Source organism: Macrotis lagotis, chromosome 1, assembly GCF_037893015.1.
Source record: "Macrotis lagotis isolate mMagLag1 chromosome 1, bilby.v1.9.chrom.fasta, whole genome shotgun sequence".
In the NCBI taxonomy this organism is placed as follows: Eukaryota; Metazoa; Chordata; class Mammalia; order Peramelemorphia; family Peramelidae; genus Macrotis; species Macrotis lagotis.
Window position 1 is genome coordinate 815165512 of NC_133658.1, and position 22115 is coordinate 815187626.

A 22115-nucleotide genomic window follows, 5' to 3' on the forward strand; every position below is an offset into this window, starting at 1 on the left:
CCCCACTGGGACCTTTATTCCTCTAAGGTCTTATACTGTCTTGCCCATGCTTTGATATATAGATGACCACAGGTGCTCCCCTCTGCTCTGAAGCTGTGAGGAGGATCCCTGCTTGGCTAGTATCCCTGCTTTTGCTAGTATGGAAGCTCAAACTTCAACCTGGATCTGAATGTGGGGCAAACAGCAGAGTCCTGCCCCAGGGAGAGCAGAGAAATTTCTGCAGTCTCCCCTGATCTCCTTACCAGGTTATATATCCTTACCATCCAGAGCAGGCTGTGCTCTGGAGATGCAGGCTGGCTTCCTTGATTCCTGCTGCATGTTCTCACTGCAGGGCTGTTTTGAGGCTGGTACTCATTCTCCTGCAGTAGAGTTCTCTCACCACCCCTTCAAGCTGGTCCTGGTGATCTCTGGACTGGGTTGGGCTGCACTGAGCTAGGCCCAGGGTTTGCAACCCCCCAGATCTGGTGAAAAACACTTTTCTGGCAGAACTTCTAAGTTATCTTGGACTGGGAAATTGTATCACTCAGTCTTTCTGTGGGTTCTGCCCCTCTAAATTTTGGCTAGAGTCATAAGTTGATGACTTTTGGAGTTTATTGGGGAAGGAGTTTCTGAGTAATCCTGCCTTCAAGCCACCATCTTGGTTCTGCCCCCCTCAAAGCTGGTTCTTAATTTCAATTCATCAATAGATTTCAAGGGGACTGTGAACTTTGGATGGGGAAAAAAAGTTACAACTTTATCTCCACTAACATTTGCTTTCCTTTGTAATTCAATGTATTTTTGTTTTATTTTTAATGTTTAAACATTATTTTGAGAAAGGGGATCTGCAGAAAAGACTCTATGGCAAAAGGGACCCATGAGATTAAAAACAGATTATTAATCCTTGATTTTAATGATGACATATCCTAAATGCTAACTATCTGATCAATAGGAAGCCACTCAAAGTTCCTTATCAACAACTAATTCCTGGAATAAAAGACCTGTATAGGCTGTGATCAACCAAATGGACAAAACCAATAGAAACACACCTACACACACACACACACACACACACACACACACACACACACACACACACAAATCAACATTGACTCTAAAACATGCTTCTCCTGTGATTCTGTCAAACCTCATAAATAGTTATTAATTTTGATGGCCATCTGAAATTCTGTATTTTGGGATATATGCAGACCTTTAAGTGGAACTATTTCCTTCAGAACTTATGCACAACTAAAAAAAAATTTAGTTCATTAGAGGCCACTTGTGAAATATAAAATAACATTCTGGTACTTGGGATTAAGAAACTAGCAACATAAAGTAGTACTAGTTCAGAGAAGAGAGAGAGAGAGAGAGAAGCAACAATGAAAGACTAAGCAAAAGCAAGGAGTCATTAGAACTGAGCTTTTCTTTACATACAGAAGACAGTGATGTCATGCCAGAGATGCTACTAAGAGTGAAAGATCTCATGATCTTCTTGTGTCTGCCAAACTGGTAACCACTTTCTGATGAGATGTCAGTTCCTGGGTCATCACTCTACAAGACCTCATAGAAGGCACAAGTTATTTAGGGCAGAAGCAAGTTGTGACCAGAATCTATAAGGAAGAATATACAGGTAAAATCTTTATCTCTTAGAATGCCATTGCTCCATGTCTCAAGTATGTTGGAACCTCTCCAAATTCTGTTTTCTCTGTGGAAGAACTGAAGACCTCTGACTTCAGATCTATCCAAGGCAGTTCAGTTATTGAAATACCTGAGGGATAGTCTTACCAAGGTGAGGGGACCCAAAGGTCACAATGCTCTTCAGCATTCTATGGTCCATCATCCAGGGCTCCTATTTTTTTATATAGGATATTAATTAGCTTTATCCCAATTGAGAGAATTCAAGGGTCATATTGAAGATAAATATTATGTTTAATCCATTTCATTATTAACATATCCTTAAATTAGAAATCAAATAATTTACTTTGCCAAGCAAGCAAAAATAAAGATCAAATTCTGTTCTAGATTTGTTCTATTTCTTTTTAAAAAGTCTTTTAAATTTCCATAAACTTTTAGTCTTATATATACATAGTCATTGTATTTGAAATAAAAAATAATATATTTAACTTCCATGAGATTGTGCATGTCTGTTCCAACACATCAAATCAATACTCAAAAGCTTATTAGCTTATCACTAGATCCCATTATGAGATTTGGATTTTGAGAAATGAAATTTATAAGGGAAAATAGATTCCCTCCATAAAAGTTATGAAATATAGATGGAATCAAGGAAAGATAAACATCTAAAATGCTTGTCATTTCATATCTTAAGGCCACATTGCCTAATGACCTCATTAAGGATGAATAAACTGAGACTCAGAGAGGTTTTCTATATATGTGTATATATATATATATATATATATATATATATATATATATATATATATATATATACATCTTTACAGATTAGTCATTTTCTGTATGAGGAAATTAAAGGTTAGATTAAGGGATTAAGGGAAAGAGATACATAAGAGAATTTTTATAATGTGTTCATCAGATTCTGAAGGGTTGTGTTTTGTTTTTTCTTCGTCTGGATGGGCCTTCCTTTTTTCCCCTCTCTCTCTTCTTCACTGGACCTTCACTTTGCAAGGTTGGCTATTTCTCTTTCTTAGATACCCTGCTCCTAGCCTAGGCTTTCTGGAGAACCATGGGACCTAGGTAATGTGGCCAGACTAAGCCAGCCCTTATGCCTGTCTATCCTTTCCCTCTTAGTCAAGTCTTCTCTTTTCCTTTTCATTTCCTTCTCTTTCTCACTCAAACCTCTCCTATATTTTTGTCATTCAATCCTGCATTCAAACATCCTACAAGCTTCTTGCTGCTTCTCCAGGAGGAAGAGAGACTTTAATCTAATTACTTTTCAGGTTTGTATAATGAATCCTGAACAGGTTTAAAATCCCAGGACTGTATGTGAATTCTTTCACCTTTCAAGGTCTATCAATCTTAAATTGACAATACCAATCCATGGCAACAATCTAATGATGAACTCAAAAGAAGAACTTGTTTTAGATACTGTACCAATATCAAGAGCAACTTTACTTATGCCTTAAGGCTGAGCATCTTGAATGCCAGACCTTAGAGCACATAGTAAATCATTAAGGGAATTGATGATATGGCAATGATACCAGAGGGTCACCCATCACTAGATCCCATTATGAACTTTTTGTTTTTTCATAATCTGTGTCTATGTACATGTATGTGTCTGTATCCCTATCTTTAACCTATCAATTTTTAAAAATCCAGAGTAACAGAAATGAAATTTTGTGATTCAATTTATCCCTAGTATTCAATTACATAAAACTTCCCTAAAAGATTTAAAAATTCAATTTAATACAGAAAGCAGTTTATATGTGGACACCATGTAACAGACACTTTCTATGCTGGGTCCTGAGGAGTCAATGTGGAAATTTCAACACCATGCTTGAGCATTTTACAATTCAATAATAAGTAGGAAAGAAGACTGGAACAGGGAGGTGATCATTTTAATGAAAATAAATTGATAGGTATATATAGCTTTTCAAACCAGAAGAATCTTTTGCCTTAAAGTGAGGTACATATAGACACTAAAACTTTCCAGGTATGCAATTCAACTGTGCTGGAACTCAGATTGACCTAGTATGTATTAAATCTTTTTTTGTTGAACCTGAACCTACTGAATCTGGTTTGTAGCACAAAGTGACACTGTAGTGGTGGTGCTATTCAGTTGTTTCACCTCTGATTCCTCTTGGATTTTCTTGTGAAAGATAGTGAACTGGTTTGCCATTTCCTTCTCAAAGTCATTTTGCAGATGAGGAAAATTGGCAGAGAGGGTTGAGTGACTTGCCTAGATGATACAGTTAGTAAATGTCAAGGGATAAACTTGACCTCAGAAAGATGAGTCTTCCTGATTCCAGGTCCAGTGATGTATCCTCTATGCTGCCTAGTTGCCTCATTCTACAGTAAAATCATATTAATAGTCAACCAGCTAATTTGCCATTGGGAATTTTTACAGTCAGAAATAGAACTAGTTTCTTTATTCTTTTGGTGGTACTTTTGGTGGTAAAAGAAATTGTCTAGAATAACACATATAGTGGAAAGAATGTTAGGTTTAAGTCAGAGTACCTGGATTCAAATCTTGACTCTTGTTACTCCTTGCTTAAATGGTCTTAGAAAAGTCACCTTCTATGAGCTTCAATTTTCTTAGCCATAAAGGTAGAGAGTTGAACTTAATGATCATTAAGGCTTTTTCCAATACTAATTTGTAGTGAAGTCAATATGGAGAACAAGGTTTTAGAATTCTCAAGTAGACTTTCAGCCCTTTGGATACTACACACAAAATATGTTAATGAAGAATTTCAGTGAACTGACCCTGAATTCCTGAAGGGATATTCCCTGTACTCACCTAGGAAAACTGTTTCCAGGGGAGAAAAGCTCTTAAATCTGGTGCTTGTCTAGAAGCCACATGGATATGTTCAGATTCATTAGATGAGTTCTTTTTTCTCTGTATCCTTTGCAGTTAATGCATAGACATAAGTTCGTTCACTGACTAACATATGGGCTCAACCTGGGGAATTGGCCACCACGTGATGAATCAGACCTTGGCCACAGAAACTCAGGAATAGCCTTTATTTATGACACTTTTTAAAAAAATTTAAAAATTTTAAGGCAATGGGGTTAAGAGACTTGCCCAAGGGCACATAACTAGATAATTAAGCATCTGAGGTGGGATTTGAACTCAGGTCCTCCTGACTCTAGGGCCAGTGCTAGCCTTTATAAGACACATATAGAGGCAGCAAGATAATGAAAATGATCATTTGAAATCAAAGAACCTGGATTGGGAGTTCTTCATGCTAAGTTCATCTACTTACTAGCTTTGTGTCCTTGGGCAAGTCATTTATCTCTCCGTGACTCAGATTTCTCACCTATAAAATAGAGATTCTGTCATTTGGAACTTCCTTCACAAAATTTTGTTGAGTATCCAATTTGCATAAATATGAAGTACTTTGTAAATGTTTAAAGTGCAATTGAATGTAAGGAATATTATAAAATTATCAATACTCATATTTAAGGATTCATATCACTAAATATTAATTTAATTTTTGACAGACACTCTGCAAAGCCATGGGGCATGAAATAAAAAGGGGGCAGGGAATGTCTGATCACTGATCATTTTATTTGACCAATTGTACTTTCCAAGGTTTTGTTTTCTTGTTGCAAGGTATTGTCTCTCCCAAATTTTTAAGCTCCTTATTTCTTCAAGGAAGTCTTTCTGTGCTGAAGACCAGATCGTATTCTCCTCAGATGTTCTAGGTCTTTCTGAGTTAGGGTCTTTTGCTTCCACGAATTTTTCTATGGATCCACCTTTTGCTGACCCTTCTTCATTTTGCTAAGACCTTGATTTGGGGAAGGGGCTAGTTCACAGGGGCTTGGGATCACTAGAGGCTTTACCCACTGAATGCAATTTCTCTGGCTGGCCAGTAGGTGGTGTTGGTTGCTTTCTCCGGAGTGTCTGGGACCTTGATTGAGGTCTTCTCCCTTTGCTTGAAGGGAGGAGTTGGAGCTATTGAATTCTTTTGCCTTCAATCAATGATGGGCTTTACCCTGTCCTGAGGTCATTCCTCAGCTGGGCTGGTTCTTCTGCTCACCCACCTGGGCTTGAAGCAGAAGTAGTTTTCATTTGTTTGTTCTGGGAAGAGGTCTGAGCTGTAATGGGACTCAGAGTTCCTCAGACCAGAGGAGCCCAGGGATGGTGTCCGCAGCTCTCCTGCACCAGAACTCTCCCCCCAGCCCTGTCCACAAGCTCCTGGGGGACAGCACCAACACCAGTGCCTCTGCTCCCTAGTTGACTCAAACCCCTGCCGTCTAGCCCCACAGCTGATCCAGCAGGTCTGGCTCTCGGGCCTTAAGACCCCTGGCTCCAATTCAGCTGTTAATCTGGTTGATCCGGGGCTGATCCTCCCTCTGAGCCCAGACTCACCTGCCCAAATTCGGCCAGTGCTGCTGAGGGAGACAAATCCTGAGGTAGATGTTCTTTCTCCTGGCTTTTCTGAGTTTTGTGGGTCAGATTTCTTTCAAGAGGTTTTTTTTTTTTCATGTGATAGATGGGGAAAAGATCAGGAGACTTTAGAACTGTGCCTGTCTTCTCTCCACCATCTTGGCTGGAAGTCTGATCACTGATCATTTAAGGCTGACAAAGCTGGCATTGTCAGGGCAACCACAAGGATGACTCAAAATTCAATAAATCTAGTAGCCTTTTAGAGATGAATTAAATGATTGATAATCTATAATAGGAAAATGATGTGTCCAAATAACCCTTGACTGATAAAAGTGGTCCCTTCCCTTGTAATATGCAGATTGTTAACTGAGGTTCATTGTCATTTGTGTTAAGATATGCATGAAACTAAACATGTGTGTTGACCCATCCAGTTTGAGCCAATTTAGGCATAGGCCCCTTCAAGAGGAACTTTAATTCTACCAACCATATGATAGGACAGGTTTCTACATTCCTGCATGAATGCTGCACCATCTAGGCCTGGATCACCCAGAGGCTCATGCTTTTGTGATATCTTAACTGGCAGCATTCTTTCACAAACTCCTTTAAAAATTTGGTTTCCACACCTTGTGGTTTGTTCCTCAAATCACTTTAGCATTATTTCAAAATCCTCCTCACTGGCACTTCTATCAAATTATCAGAGATGTGTATTCATTCTATTTTACTGATATTTGTTTTTTTCCAATTACATTGTAGTTTCTACCAATCATTTTTGCTAGGTTTTGAGTTTTACAATTTTTCTCTGATATAGGCTTTATATTTGCAACCATGATAATGATCAAAATTGAACATGTTGAGAGAAAAGAATAAGATTCAAAATTAAGAAAAACAAATGCATTGATAATTTTATTATCAGCTAAATCATGCACAGGATTCATAGTTAGCTTTCCAGGTGTGTGTAAATTAATAATTCCAGTACCTTAGCTGTTGGGTTGGTGATGATCTTTACTTTTGCCTTTAATCTTATGAGTTTGTTGAGAATATAAATGGAAGTTCGATAGCCTCAACTCCCATCCTGGAAATTGGCAGTCAACAAACATGGAGTTTATCTACTCGGAGGGGCATGAGTATGGGCAACACAGAATCAAATGGAAAGTTACAGATATTAAGAGGACAGTCTTCATTGATGAAATAACCCCTACACATAAAATGCAAGATGTAGAAGATGAGCTTCTGGTCCATTCCATTTTTTTCTGGAAACATCTGATGTCCTTCTGTACCTTCAGAGTCTGTTTCAAAAAGTCCTCTCTGGTTAAGGTGACTAAGTAGAGACCTTTTCTAGTGAAAGCACTTCTTAACATAATATTTTAATCAGATCAAAACTCATATTCACAATTTATATTTTGTCTTGCCCACTGTCATGTTGATATACCCAGCAAATTTAGTTACAAATAGGAATTGATCTAGTTTTGTCCTTGACATTATCTTCTTTTGATCTTCCATTTGGAGGCTGCTACTCCACTCTTAATAAAAGGTTTCACTACAAAAGTGAATTTACTAACGTTTGCCAGATTAAACTTGTAACATATACATTAGATAATCATTCCAGAACAAAGTGTCCAGTAAATGATTCATAAATTTTGCTATTAAAATGACTCAAACATCCATAACTAAAAGTGAATTTTCTCCTCAGAATATTTCTAAATAGAACAGAAATTATACTCTTTCTAACGTACTTAGTTGACTCACATTCCTTTCCATAAAACAGCTCAAATTTTTTTTATTGTTTTGCTTACATGTCCCCCTTAGCATTAAAAGAAATTCTCATAGGAACAAATAACTGACAATAGATGTCAAGGCTATACAACATTAGCCTGTCTGGCTATTAGAATGTTGTAGGCCATATGACTCAAAATTTATATATATATATATATATATATGTATATATGGTTTTTATTTTTTTGGTAAGGTAGTGGGGTTAAGTGACTTGCCTAAGGTCACATAGCTAGGAAATTAAGTGTCTGAGGTCAAATTTGAACTCAGAACAGTGGCCCTGGTGTCAGGAGAACCCATCTACTCCTCCATGTAGCTGCACCCTATATCTGATTTTAATATTGATCACCTAACTTTATTATAGCAGTTTACTGTAAAGTTTACTGTGACATTAAAGAGAAATATATATATATATGTATATATATACATATATATATATATATGTAAACGTATATTTAAATGTCAGTTTTCAGGCTGATGTCATGTGAGTAACCAAATGACTTGAGCTAGGTTTTAAAACCTCCAGGTGAGACATTTTCCAAATGTCACATTTGGGAAATCAAGTCAAAAGAGTTGACTCTCAGAACTTTGAAATTTGCTCTTTCAAATCTTATCCCAAAGAACTGGTCACCTGCAGTGTTCAGCCTTCATTGGGTTTTCTGGCTTCTATAGACAATGACTCCCTCACCATTTCTTTTGATGATTATTCCTCAAGTCAGACACAGAATAATGCCAATTCAGCAGTCCCATAGGATCTCAAAATAGTAAAACTTCAAAGAATCAGACTTTTAGATGAGTTTAGTTTATAAGAATCAAATATCAATTATTGAGTTTACATGAACAAATATCAAGTTTATCACAGAAAAATCTCAAATTATTTTTATCCATGTTTTATGCAGGTTATTTTACTTCAAAGTGAACAAAAGATTTAGATTTTGACTACAATCATCCCAATTTACACATAGAAACATATTTTAAAGAAACAATTTCCTCTTAGATGTTTATTGTAAACATCCAATAAATATGATCAACACTGTTGCTTCCAGAATCTTTAGATGACTCTCAAATAGTTTGCATGTAGTTATTACAGGTGTTCCTAAGCTCCAACATTAGATTTCAAATAAGTTGATATATGAATTAACCTTCAGTAAACAAAGTTTCCATGCTGAAATCTTATTCCCTTAAAATGAAATAAACAAGAAAGTTTCTTAACATTGAACTTATCTTAATGTGTTTTACATTTTACAAACTTATTTACTCTATCCTAAATATACTAATCTCAAAGAGAAAATAAGAAAATAAGATTTTTCAAGAAGTTAATCTTATAATAATTTCAAAACACTAATATAACTGTTTATACCATGGAAAATAAATTTTAGGTTAAAACAGCAAGATCCTTTCTACTTCACAATTAAAATGCTTTTAATATTAATTCAAGGTCAAAATATTTCACAAATAGTAATCTTAAAAATTAGAAACTTTTCTATAATAACTATAAATAACACTATCACATTATAATGAATTAGCTTAAATATTTGGAAATTGGTCCTCCTACACAAATGCTGAGAATGTTTTTCTTTCTTAAAAACAACAAATATTTCTGCTGTTAAAAGGATAATCACAAAACTTTAAACATTACATTAGTTGGGAACTTGGAAATTAATAGATCTTCTAGTTTTTCATCTTACAGCTAAAATAAATCTTTAATATTGGAATTTCATAAATTCCCCAAATCTCTTCACATGCAATAAATTCCAATTATCACACAACTTCTAAATACTATATTCCTTGAACTCAAGTGTGCTTCCAAAAGGAAGGGTTTAAGTCAGGGAGAACATACCTTATTAAACTACTCTTATCACAAATGGCAAAGTTTACCAAAGACTTATTGTATTTTAAATTGTATAACACAGATGGTTTATTTGAACAGCATTGAAAAATCTGCTTTCTTCCACCTTAACTTACATAAGAATATTCTAAGATGGAACAAGTTTGTCAATTTAAAATGATGCAATTATTCTCCATTCTGTACAAGAAATTTGCCAAAATTTAACATTTTAAACACTTTAAACAATGGAAGATATATATAGTGCAGAGAGAATGATACAACAATTTCCTGTCCAAATTTCCTCTACTATATATTTCCTAATAACTCACATTAATAAATTCACAATTCACAATTTTTCATAGACAAACCTTAAATTCCTTTCAAAAACCTAGAAGTTTACAAAACTCATTTTCATCAGTACAATTCTTATCTCCCATTGTTCAAGTTTGTACTCATTAGTATTAACATATATATATATATGCAAGGCAATGGATTTAAGTGGCTTGCCCAAGGCCACACAGCTAGGTAATTATTGTCTGCGGTCAAATTTGAACTCAGGTCCACCTGACTCCAAGGCTCATGCTCTATCCACTGAGCCACCTAGCCACCCCTAACCTATATTTCTTAATATTAGAACATTTGTTTTTTGGTTTTTAGTTGTTGCAAGGCAATGGAGTTAAGTGTCTGAGGCTGGATTTGAACTCAGGTCCTTCTGACTCTAGGGTAGATGTTCTGTCTACTGCAACACCTAGTTGCCCCTGGAACATTTACTTTTTTAATTTAATTAGATATATTTTCAGATTGCCTCACGCAGAAGATAGGTTAACATCCATATAGCAAATGCTTTCATGCCAAACACCTTATCACAGAAAACTTTTCTTCCTGCTGAAGTTAAACCATTGCAGTTTTTTAATACTCAGGCATGAGCTAGACCCTGGAATCTTTAAGGTCAGATGATCATTTGCAAGTAATTTTCAATTTCACATTGGTATTTTAAAAGCCCTAAATAAAAGAATTCACATTTTAGATCATTTATTTTAATTAGGTGAAGAGTATAAACAAATGTTACAGCTGAATTCATATATAGGGTCTCAGTTTTAAGATTCTGAGCACAGCTTAATACAGTTCAATTCTCGTTTTTATAATACCATAAAGATTACATAACTTTTTCTTATATATATATATATATATATTTTACACTTAATTCATACTTTCTTCACATGCTTAAAACCATATTTTTCTTAAATATGTCTTTCTTATGGTTCAGAGAAAACCCCAAATATTTCATACTTTCTATTCCTTCTTCTAACTCTTTCTACTCTTCTCAATTCCCTTCAAATCCATTTTACAAATTTCCTTCTTCAGATTTCAGTTCATATTATTCTGACTGATCCAATGAATTATTAAAGCATTACCTTTTCATTTTGGTTCTTTGCAAGGCAGTGAGCTTAAGTGACTTGCCCAAGGTCATACAACTAGGTAATTATTAAGTGCCCAATTTGAACTCAGGTCCTCTTGACTTCAGGGTTGATGCTTTATTCCCTGTGACACCTAGCCCCTAAAAACTTTACTTTTACAGCTATATAAACCATATTACCAATATATGAATTTACTTATCACAGCATGTCTCTTTATTTTGTCACAAAATATTCCCCTTTAAAGATAAAAACATCAACCAATAAAGATGTTTTTAACCTCAAACTATTCACAACCCAGTAACAATACATTTTCAAATTATTTCATAAATTTTTATGGTGAGGTACAGACATTCATTTAATAGCAAGACTTCCAAAATTCGCAACAAACCTTCCCTATGAATAGTATCTTAGCTTTGAGAAACAGACCTTCCCAAACCCCAGTGAAACACCCAAGAGAAGGCAGGAGCAGCAGGGAGGGAAGAAGGCAGAGAGGATGTGGGAGAAGGGAGAAGACTTCCCCTGTGCTAAACCTCTGCATGACTCGAAAAGAACTATACATCTCTGAGGAACTTATTTCTCCTCTCTTCCCCTGGAACAGGCAGAGTCTGTCTCTCCTCTGACCCTGAGTTCTTTTAAAATTGGTTTTGAGAAAAGAGAGAGAATTCTCCAGGTCCAGGAACCTGGAAAAACAGGAGACTAAAATTGGCCAATCAGATCAGACAGCTGGAAATTATGACACGCAAGACAAAGACAATTTAAACTTTAAACACACCCACTAAACACCTAGCTAAAACCACAGATCCAATCCATGCCCATGCTCCAGGCTGCCCCTGAATCCCTTCAAGAGGTCCTGGGCTACATAGACTATTCCAATTTATTAGCATCTCTCCTGTGGATTGCTTTGGGGAATCCTCAGGAGGAAATCCTCTCCTCCCTCAGCTTTTCTTTTTGATCCCCGTCCTCCTATCCCTAGGTTAGAGGGGCTGGTCCCACCTAGAATGAGGTCTCAGCCATCAAGGCAGTATTGTAAGTCAATATTATAGCCAGTATTGTAGCCTTTCAAGGATCACCTGCCACCGACTGATGTTCCTTCATTGTTTGGTCACTCCACTTGGCCAATACCAAGATCTCGGAAACCTTAGATGCAGCTGGGCTTTTCCCAAGAACAAAATGGGAACCATTCAAATTTGAGCATGAGCACCCTACCTCATGTTTCCATGGGGGATCCCCAGGGATTTAGGAACATCCTGCTTGAGTCCCTGAATTGTTACAATTTGAAACCAACAGCCCCCTTTTCAGCAGAGTTAGGAAACTGGCCCAGACAAGCAGCAGTTGCCCACCACCTTCCCAACTGTAATGCCAAGTGGAGTGTCTGACTCCTAATAAACAAAACTAAGGCCACCGTGAAAGAAGAATCACTTCTTATGGTTCTTTTAAGAAGCAACTGCACCCTCTAGTGGGGAGTACACCTATAGAAGTGAGATCCAGCCTAATATGCAATTAATATAATCCTACCACTCCCATCAGAGTCATCTAGGGATTTATACTGTAGGTGCAATATCATTGAATCCTTCCCATTTTAATGGGTTAAGATGACTTCAGTAGGTTGAGTTGATCACATGAATCAGTCTGGTTTGAAGACAGAACATTCATGAAGACAGCGTGACAACCATCAAGCAGAGATAATTGTTTGTAAATAGTGGTTAGATGAAAGAGAACATAGGTGTTAGGACTTTTTCTTTCAATAAAAAGATTAACACCTTTGTCCCCAGGTTCCCTGAAGTCTTTCAAAGCATCCTTGTAAAAAGGTGACACATATTCTAGTATACCTCAATTCCCCCATTCATTCCTCTGTTTATACCACATAAACATAGTCCTAGGAGGGTAGAAAAAGATGCATTTCAGTACTTCGAAGCAGCTTTGATCACACTTCTTTCCAGGGCCTTCCATATCACTGGTATGTGGTTGTTACTTAAAAGTTTTTATTGAATTAAATCAAGTATGCTGCTACTTTTAAAAATGCATATTTTCAATATTTCAGGTAAAAGTAGACTGGATGGACTCCAACCAAAGTCTGTGGAAAAGGATGGTGAACTCTCCCAACACTGGAGTAGAAAGATATCCTCCAACTCTGATGCTTCTGATAGTCAAACTGTGCCTCTTAAGGCTCATAGCTCTCAGGGAGTTCCATAGAAAAACAATATCCTCATTTCTCAATTGAACAGGTGACTTCACTTAAAAGTCCCACCAGAAGGGTCATCATGTAACTTCCCTTGATATGCAGGACCTGTTGAACTGCTAAACCTGCATGAGTCCTTCAGGATTAGTTGAACTGCTAAACTTGCATGAGTCCTTCGACTCTCAAACCAGTGGAACTTGAAGAACAAGAAAATAAGTCATCAAGATGTTTCCTGAAATGAAAAGGAAACTCCTAAGTGTCTTATGTGATATTTAAGAACTAATGCCAAAGAAATGGGAAATGTGGGGTAGTGTTCGTGAGATGATGCTATAGTGTTCTGAATTTTCTTTATCTGCCCAGAGTTTGATCATCAAATATTCCCTCACTGGTTACAGTTACTGATAGTTAGGGTATGGAAAGCAACTGATAAGGGAAGGCAACTAATTATTGTTCTTATTAAAAAAATAAACAAGCACAAGAATAAGGACAGTGGTGCTAAGAAAGACTTGACAGTATTGAGTTCTTATATTTAAAGGAGGAAATGCTTGGATGGACTATGTACTATCTTGGAAACCTTCAATTTAGAAAAGTATATGAATACTTAACACACACACACAAACACACACACACACATATCTATATATATGCATATGGAGTTTCCTTGAGTGTGTAAAACAATGTATGGTGGTGCCACCCACTGGACAGAGAACTTCAGCCATACTCAGATTATACACACACACACACACACACACACACACACACACACACACACACACACACACACAATGTTTAGTTTCTAGTTGTAAAATACTGAGTCATTATGGTTCTATACTTCCTGTAACTTGGGTAAGTGAAAATGTATTTTGATAAGAGATAAGTTTAGGATTAGAAGATTAATTGCTAAATTATACCATTCTTTTTGCGTGTCATTTTAATATTCTATTTTATAAAACTTTTAGTTTTCAAAATAAAGTATAAAAATTCCATTCGTTCCTTCCCAACTTGTTCTGTTAGTTTATCTTTTCATTTGAATTTAAAACTTTGAATTTTTTGGCTCAAGTACTCTTGGAACAAGAGGCATAAGATGAAATTCAGTTTGTTAGCTATCAAATAAGCTTTTCAGAAGACACAGTCGAAGGGTTTGATTGCATTAGATTGGGGAGGTTGAAAGGATTGAGAGGGATGAGAATAAAGGAGCAATCAATGGGAGGTGGACATTGGTTTGAACAACTTCCATCTGGAATTCAGAATTACTGTGATGGGATGGGAAATTTGGGAAAAGAATATGTTGCTCTTTGATGGTCAATTCATCATTGTCCAGAGGGTATGTCTCAACAGTGGTTGTTTGACAACACGGGTGAAGGAAAGAAGTGTGGAGAATGACCCCAAAGGGGCAAAGTCAGTCTTATAAAGTGTGTAAACAACACTCCACATTTCTCTACCTGCCTGGAGCATGATGGGATGTCAAGGAGTAGACACTTTCTTTTGACTGATAGTCTTCTGAGGGGGGTCCAGCCTCCGAGGGGTTCTTGGAACCTGACAGGAGGGATAGAGTCAGCGAAATGAGTTGAGTCAACAAGTGGGTAAAGGCAGGAACAGGTTGACTGTCAGCTGCTTGGATTTATTTTTATAGTTTCAGAATCATGTATGTTTCAAGCAAACAAACAAGCTGAGATCATTTCCTTCATTACAAGAGTGTACAATTTTCATCATCAACCATATAGTTCATATGGTTACAAGTTTTTATCTTGTGATTACAAGTTTAAGTAATAATCATATAGTTAATTGATTTCTTATCCCTACTCAGATCATGATGACCTTAACCTGTTACCTTATTTATTACTACATTGTATAATTGTTAATTCATTTAAAGTTATTAATTAAGCAATTCTTTTAATGGAAAGTTTTTTATATTTTTTTTGTGTAGGTAATGTTTTTCGATACACTTCCTTAACAATCTATAATGAGGGTCTTTATGCTTGTCCAACCATCCGTTAACTCTTACAATAACCAATTTTTCTTTAAGGCCTTGTTGGTAGAAGTCACAGTTTCTATGACTTTTTTATTCTTTCCCACGAAACTAAGGCTCCTGGAATTCACATATCAGTCACCTGTACTATATATTCTCACCATCTTTTTCATATTTTTCTGTGTATGGTAAGGGGGGCAAAACTATTAATTTCCCTGGAATTCTATCTGACCCATCTTGTATCTGTTTTCCCTGTATATATTCTGGCATCTCCTTGGAATTCCCAGTGCTGGGTTTTCCAGAGATTTTATAATGTTGAAGCCTTTTGTATGCCTCAGAGAGAGGTAGTCCTGTTAAATTTGGACAGAGTTTACAATCTGTTTTATTCAAGGAATTTTCCTGAAATCCTTCCTTTATAGTTATTCCAGTATTAGGGTGAGTAAATATTGTAATCAACAATAAACCTATAAATATTGGTATGCATGAAATCCCTATATATATTGAAGAAGGAAATGTAGTTCCATCAGGTAGTGTGACTGCCTTGAGTCTTCTTGCTGCAACTGTGTCAAACAGCTTAGAGACCCTGGCTCCCAACAGTCTTCCATCTTCTGCTGCATATTTTCTCTAAAAGTATGTGGCAAGGGAGCAAACTAACATGTCTTCCACAAGTGGGCTTCTCCTTCTGCTCAAGATTTCTCCCCCCCTGCTTGATCTTACACTGTAGGCAGCTACGGACAGCCAGGGTTATTTTCACCTGTGCCAGTATAAGGTCATTTCCATCTCCTGCTATCCTTTAGCCCAGAGAGTCTCCAAGGCAAGGAGTGACTTTCCCCTCTGAACTGAAATCTTCTATCTCTTATTGTTCCTGTCTTGCTATGGAGTAAGAAAAGGGAAGTCAGTGGGGACTTCAATCTCCTGGTGCTATATCTCTTGCTTAATCTTCAATCTTTGAAGCACAGAGAAGCAAAGCCTTCCAACTGACCTTCCATCTCATGCTACATTTTCATCATGCCTGTTGCCAGTTTTTGGTGAAATGATCAGTACCTTCTACTAATTGATGAACATACCTACATTAGATTGTTCTCTACACATGCCATTATTTTGAACCTCTGTAGAGCATCATCCAATTTCCATTCCTCATCCCCTATCACTAGGCCTCTAAACCCCATCCTTAATTGTTCCAGGTCAAATTTTTAACCAGACATCATCCAGTCCTTATACTGTGGCTTTTGAAATGCCTAGGCAGCATGCCTAGGTTACAAGCACCTTTCATTCTAAATCTTTCCTCTTCCTTTCTACTCCTTCCAACTTCTGTTCTTTAAAATTTTTTGTTTTCTAATTATATGGAAAGTTAATTTTCAACATTTGTGTTTTGTAAAATTTTGCATTCCACACATTTCAAGCTCCCTCCTTTCTATACCACCTCCCCATGGTGACTAGTTGATGATAGGTTATAAATGTACAATCATGTTTAAGAATAGGGCATCTATTATGAGCAATGGAAAGAACCTTAGCTCTGGAATCAGTAGGACCCGAGTTCACATCTTATCTGAGACACTTAACATTTTCAAGCTGTTTAACATTGGATAAGTCACTTAACCTCAATTGCCACTTATCCATGACTAGCCCCAGTTGTCTTGATTCATGTCTGACCACTGCATCCAGAGGAGAAAGTGAGGATGACTAAGCACAGCAGCCCTTCACTCAAATCCAATTTACATACTTGTCATGGAATCACCTTCCTGATGTTATGGTTTTTTTCAGGAATGAAGGACAAATACCATCACCATCTTTTCCATATTAGTCCTATTATGAAAAAAAAATCAGAATAAAAGAGAAAATGAGCAAGAAAAAAATGTGCATAGCCTTTGATCCAGCAATACCACTACTGGGTCTATACCCCAAAGGGATTATGAAAAAGGGTAAAAACATCACTTGTACAAAAATATTCGTAGCAGCTTTGTTTGTGGTGGCAAGGAATTGAAAAATTGAGGGAATGTCCATCAATGGGGGAATGGCTTAATAAACTGTGGTATATGTATGTGATGTAACACTATTCTATTAGAAATCAGAAGGGACAGGAATTCAGGGAAGCCTGGAAAGATCTACATGAACTGATACTGATCCAGATGAGCAGAACCAGAAGAACATTGTACACCCTAACAGCAACATGGGAGTGATGATCAACCTTAATGGACTTGCTCATGCCAACAGGGCAACAATCAGGCAGAATTTGGGGATATCTGTGATGGAGAATGCCATCTGTATTCAGAGAAAGAATTGTAAAGTTTGAACAAAGACCAAAGACTATTAACTTTAATTTTAAAAAAATGTTATTTTATTTTGTAATTCTCCTATTTATCATACTTCATGTTTCTTCCTTAGGGATTATCATTTCTCTCTTATCACATTCAGTTTAGATCAATGTATACCATGGAAACAATGTAAAGACTAACAAACTGCCTTTTGCAGGGGGGGGGTGTGGAGGGAAGCAAGATTAGGGGAAAAATTGTAAAATTCAAAAGAAATAAAATCTTTCTAAAAAAAGTAAATAAATATTAAGGTAAAAATAATTTGCTTTAGTCTGCCTTCAGACTCTAGTGTTTTTCTTCTACATGTGGATGGCATTTTCCATCAAGTCTTTTAAAATTGTCTTTACTCATTGAATTGCTGAGAGGAGCTAAGTCTATCATATTTGATTATAAACAATGTTGCTGTTAATGTGTACAATGTTCTCCTTCACTCATCATCAATTCATTTAAGATTTTCTGAACTTCACCTGCTTATTCTTATAAAATAGTATTTCATCATATTAACATGATTTTTGCAGCCATTCTTCAACTGATGGGCATCTATTCTTTGCAACTACAAGAAGAAATACTATAAATTTTTGTATGTCTGAGTCTTTCCCCCTTTTGCAAGATCTTTTGGTATAGAAATATGGTGGTAGTATAGCTGCATCAAAGTTATGTGTGTACAGTTTATACTCTTTGGGCACAGTTCCAAATTGCACTCCAGAATGGCTGAATCAGTTGACAACTTGCAGTGCATTAGTGTCCCAAACATCTCATCCAACATTGATCATTTTTCTCTTTTGTTGTATAGCTAATCTCACAGGTATGGTGTGGTATCTCAGAATTGTTTTATTTTGCATTTCTTGACTCAATGATTTAGAGCATTGTTTTTGACTACACCTAGTTTTTATTTTTTCATCTGAAAAGCTGCCTGTTCATCAATTGGGTAATGACTTGTTTTCATATGTTTGACTAATTTCTTCTATAATATCAAAATCAAAATGATCCATTTTTCATTTTAAATATTCTCTCTCTTTCTCTCATGTTTGGCCATAAATTCCTCCTAGCTCTATAAATCTGAAAGATAAACTGTTGCTTGTTCTAATTGAAGCATGTTTTATGTCTAAACAATGTACACATTTTGACCCACTCCTTCCATCTTTTAGCAATCACTGAGACCTGGTTCCTGCAGGTATTGTAGCCTCCCTTTCTCATTCTGACTGCACCTTCACTCATCTTTCTGGGTGAGGAAGTGTACCTGGAATATTCTTTGCTCCCCATTTCCACTTCTAGGTTCTCCCTTTCACTCCATTACTCAGTAACCTCACTCTCTTGAGATCAATGCTATGCATCTCTACTATCCAATCCAAATTCTGGTAACTCTTGTTTATAGACCTCTAACTCATTTCCCCATCCTTCTTCACCCAGTTCAATGCATGAGTCACAATTTTCTCTCCTCTTCACTCTTGCAGGGGACTTCAGCATTCAACATCAATATTGACTCTTCCCTCAAATACTCTGATCTCTCAATTCCTCAACTTTCTCTTCCCCTGGGCTACTCCTCCAGTGTACTGTAGTCGCATCAGAGAAGTGTATCCCATGTACTACTTCTATGCTCCATTTCCACAATCTATTATCTGACAATAATCTATTGGTTTTAAACTTCTCTTTTTAGCTTTCATTACATACATACTTTACTTCTTTCACAGTGACCTCTAATGCTTTATCCTCTCATTTCTCTCTCACACCCTTACATCTGCACTTGCTACTCTCTCGTCTCTATCTTTGCAGTGTCCTCTTCTCTTGAATACATGGCCCCTTTGTATCACTAATTGTGCTCTGCCAAGTTTCACCCTTGGATCACTGCTGCCCTGTGCTGCTGTAAGTCTTACATATATGCTGAATTAAAGGAGAGAAAATAGCACAATCATATTAATTAGGTCCACTGGAAATTTTTGTTAGGCAATCTCAATTGGGCCCTCACTGCTGGTGGGAAATCATACTGTACCTCATTTTCTGACTCCCCACTGTGGTTCATCTAACCTCTTCATTCCTTCTCAAACCGAAGTGACAAATGATCTCATAATTGCCAAATTCAATGACCTTCTTTCTGTCCTCAATCTTCTTGATATCTTTGAATCCTTTGACACTGTTCATAACCTTATTCCCCTCAAGACTCTGTTTGGTCTAGGTATTCAGGACACTAATTCCCCATGACTTTCATACTTTTAAAACTACTCATCAGTCTTATTTGCTGGACCCTCTTTCAGAACCATGGGCATCATCAGAAAGGGTTCTATCCTAGACCCTTTTCTTTGTTCCCTCTGTATTACTGCTCTTAACAATCCTAATTCCTGTGCATCCAGTTATCAACTCTGGACTGATGATTCTCAAATCTCCCTATCTTGCCCCAGAAACTCTATTTACCTCAGATTTCACATCTCCAGCAGACTATTAGACATCTCAAATTTGATGTCTTGTTGATTTCTTTAGTTCAACATGCCCAAAACTAAAATCATCTTTCTCCCCCAAATCCTCCCTGCTTCAATCTTTTATATTACTGACAGGGCACCATCTTCCCATTCTTTTAAACTCATATCCTCAAGTCATCCTCAACTTTCTTATCTATCACCCCCATAGTCAATCATTTGCCAAAGACTATTTTTACCTTTGCAGCGTTTCTTAGACTCCCCTTCTCTGAATAGTGTCACTTTCCTGATGCAGGCCTTTTATCACCTCATGGATTATTCCAATAGTCTGCTGATGTATCCACTTGGTTCAAGTCTGTTTCCAATTTATCTTCCAGATAGCTGCCAAAGTGATTTAAAGAATATTACAACTACATCATTCCCCTTCTCAATACCAGTGGTTCCCTACAGTCTTTATTATCAAAAACAATCTTCTTTTGGCCTCCAAAACATTTTATATAACCTATGTTCTCCTTCCCCACTCTTCCAGTCTTTTATAACTTATTCCTCACCACACATTCTTCATTCCCATGAAGGGGGTCTCCTTGCTGTTGCACAAGCAAGAAATTCTCTTGATCCTAGGAATTTTCTCTGGTCGTCCCTTATGCTTGGAATTCTCATATTCCTCAGCCTCCTGACTTTTGATTTTGTTCAACTCCCAACTAAAACCTCTTCTATACAAATCCTTTCCCATGTCTATTTAGTTCTATGGCCTTTTCTGTCAATTATTTCCTATTAATATTATATACAGATTGTTGGAATGTATTTACTTGTGATCCTTGAAGACAGGGACTCTTTAAAAATCTTATAAATCTTTTTCTATTGCCCACACCTAGTATAATGACTGGTTCATAATTAGCACTTTGATAAATGCTTCCTGAGTGACTGACTTTAATAAACACAGCCTCCAAAAAACAGATCTTATAGAACTTTAGATGAACAGAAAGCATCACCTTACTGGAGTGAAATGAAAAGATAGGAAATAACTTTTATGACCCAATATCCTGAGTGGAAATAATTCTTTTTCTCATACCTCTTCTAAAATGTACTGGGGCATGGGGGGGGGATTTTCTTTCTTCCCCCCATCATCCATCTTTAGTTTTTCTCTGTCCTTTGTTTCAAAGAGGACCAATACTATCCTAGGTGATGTCTGGACTTTCTCATGAATTGCATTTAAGTGATGTGGGTTGCAAAAATTGTCACCTGAAGCATCAAAATCTAGTAGCAGAACAAAAGTCAAGATGTCTGGCAGTGTCCTCAGATGCTGTGAATGACCTTGGTATCTTAAATGACTGACCAACTATTAAGTACTACACAATACCTGTATTAGCCACCTCTCTGCTCATTGGAACAAATTCTCATTCACCTATACTGCCAAGGGGAAAACTTCAAATGTTTGGGGTAGACTTCATTCCCAAGTCACCAACAGGTGTGTGAGATCTTTCAGTTATCTTCAGCCTAGATTCAGCCAGTCTGCTGAGACAGTTAATCAGGATGAGGTCAAAGCACTTAGTATGTTCTTTGTGGAATCACCTGGAGGTGACAGTTTGAGGTGACAGTTGGATGTGACAGTTGGGTGAAGGCGGACACCAAAGGTGGATGATCAATCCTGAAAAGGCTTTAGCAAGCCTTCACAGAGAGTTATAGCTTGCTTAAAAATTAACTCACCCAGAAACAGACAACATACTCTGAAGAGAGTTCAACTGACTAAACTGCTGGATAAATGTGCTGCTACTTTCTATCATAGTTTTGAATTGCCTTGGCCACATAGTCCTTCAACATGTGCTTTTCTGCTATTTTAGTCAATCTGTGGGTGTGCCTGCTCTTCCCAGTGACCCTGTTTATATTTGTGGAATAGCATAGCCTAGAGTTTTGTGAGGGTAGGACTTACAACTTCTATTTATTTCATTAAATTACTTGCTTTAAGTTGATTGAGTACCTGGCTAATTATTGAAGGTAAATGCGTTGTTAGCAGTTCAAGTGCTTTAGTACTGGGAGTGAAAACCTACAGCTATCCTGAATCTGAGAAAGTGTCTCCTAGTTGTCCCTTAGGACAAGCATGAGTCAAGAAGATGGTTAGACAAACGGGGCAGGGGTGCACTTTAGTGACATGTGTTTGGGTCACGGGTACACTTAATGGCATCTGTTTTCAACTTTCCCAGAACAACAGCATGACAGACTTTAT

General features: G+C 36.9%; 1 long non-coding RNA gene across 1 annotated transcript; it reads right to left on the reverse strand.

Annotated features, from left to right (window-relative positions):
- Positions 1-8207: 8207 nt before the first annotated feature.
- LOC141508426 (uncharacterized) lies at positions 8208-21456 on the reverse strand. The gene is made up of 4 exons (XR_012474413.1): positions 21252-21456; positions 20131-20272; positions 16892-16974; positions 8208-8954 (listed from the first exon to the last, which is right to left on the reverse strand). It is a non-coding gene; the product is annotated as an uncharacterized LOC141508426 (long non-coding RNA).
- Positions 21457-22115: the final 659 nt, after the last annotated feature.